The sequence below is a fragment of the Bubalus bubalis genome, chromosome 8, assembly GCF_019923935.1.
Source record: "Bubalus bubalis isolate 160015118507 breed Murrah chromosome 8, NDDB_SH_1, whole genome shotgun sequence".
Taxonomy (NCBI): Eukaryota; Metazoa; Chordata; class Mammalia; order Artiodactyla; family Bovidae; genus Bubalus; species Bubalus bubalis.
Genome location: NC_059164.1, coordinates 31,319,300 through 31,320,908, shown reverse-complemented (window position 1 = coordinate 31,320,908; position 1,609 = coordinate 31,319,300). Strand labels below are relative to the sequence as shown.

General features: G+C 42.0%; 1 pseudogene; it reads right to left on the bottom strand.

Moving 5' to 3' along the window:
* Positions 1–308: 308 nt before the first annotated feature.
* On the bottom strand, positions 309–996 carry LOC102400678 (annotated as a pseudogene).
* Positions 997–1,609: the final 613 nt, after the last annotated feature.

The following is a 1,609-nucleotide window of genomic DNA, read 5'->3' as shown; positions in this document are numbered from 1 at the left end:
TCAACCTATGGTACCGATGGGAGTGTGCTGTGCGCTGGGGCAGAAAAAAACAACTGACAACCACTGTTCTACATGAAGCAGGAAGGCAGTATTTTATGAGTCAGTAGGAAATATAAACTGACTGCATAATACTGATGGGCTCCATCAAAATTGTCAACTACTAAAAAATGACAATTGTTTTAACAACCATTATAATTTAGTTTATATTATATATATATTATATAGGTATTTTATCAAAATTTAGGAATGCTAAGGTGCTTAATCCATCTGATAAAATTGAAAATAAACCCTTTACATTTCTCTATTTGTCAGTATTCAGGATTTGGAAGGTGGATCTTGAACTCAGAATGATAAATGATAAGGAAAGCCACATAGTTGGTGAGTCAGGCTAACTGCTGCCCACTGGGAATGGGTGGAACAGGGGCAGGCTGTGATAAGGCAATAAACCTGTTAGAGGAAATACCAGGGCCCCTGAAAGTGGCTTTTTGGGCATGACCATCCTTGTGGTGGAATCAGCCTGCCATCCTTCTCTAGTATACCTTTCACAGCCTCTTCCATTGGAAGTCCAACAAAGGTTGCAAAATAGCAGGTGATGACGATAGATGTATATGTTTGAGAGACCATGGAGAAGGCTCCTCTCCAGGTTGCATTCTCTAAGCACTTCCACGATTGGCTGGACCATCTCAGACCACTGGTGAGCTTTGATGGTGGAATAGATTCTGGGGAAATCTCTCTGCCAAATTCTTTGTCCTACTGACCAAGTTCAGAATTTGCAGGTTTTATAGCATGTAGTATCCTTTTTCAAAAGTTTCTTGCATTATTCGCGTTATTATGGAGCAGATATAAATTTAGAAGCTGGCCATACACTGGGGGTGTAACAATTTCCCCTGGAGCCTCAAGCTCCTAGTTCTCCCACTGATCTAGCAACTTTGTGAAACTGAAGGAACTTGCCACCATCACCGCCGCTGGCCTTTTCCTGGCTGGTCCTGCCGCCATCCCTCCCCACAGAGCCAGACCCCAGACTCTGCTAATTTATTTGTGACCAATGTGATTTCTTCTCTTCCTGGTGTAATTCAAATTTGAAAAAAATCCTTGCGAGTGACTTTAAGGATTAGTATCATGATTCAAACCATAGAGGTAGAGGTTTTGGGGGACGATACCCTTTAAGAGACACAAGGCTGCTGGGCCTGGACATGTGTTCCACACCTGTGCCTCGAGTAAACAGAGAAGTCTAGAGAAGGTGTTTCTTGTTTTTGCTAACATAATGGGTATCAAGAGAGAACAGCTTGACAGAGGACTGAATCACTTTAACATGATGGTGGAGGAAGAAAGGGTGATGGGCTTGTCCTTACTGAACACTGGTTATGATGCTGAATTTGCTCACTGGAATTTTTTTTTTTTTTGGCATAAATATCAGGGTGTGGTGATAGTGACTAAGTAAATGAGAGCAAAGTTGAAAAACAGAAGTATTATTCTTATATCAGACTCTCTTAACTCAAGAGTTACAGACCAGAGTGAACGGGTTGGCAAAACTCTTTGGGGATGCACCACTTCCTGCCTCTCTTTGTTATCCTTCTTGCAGCTGGGTTTCGACTTCCCAGACTCATCT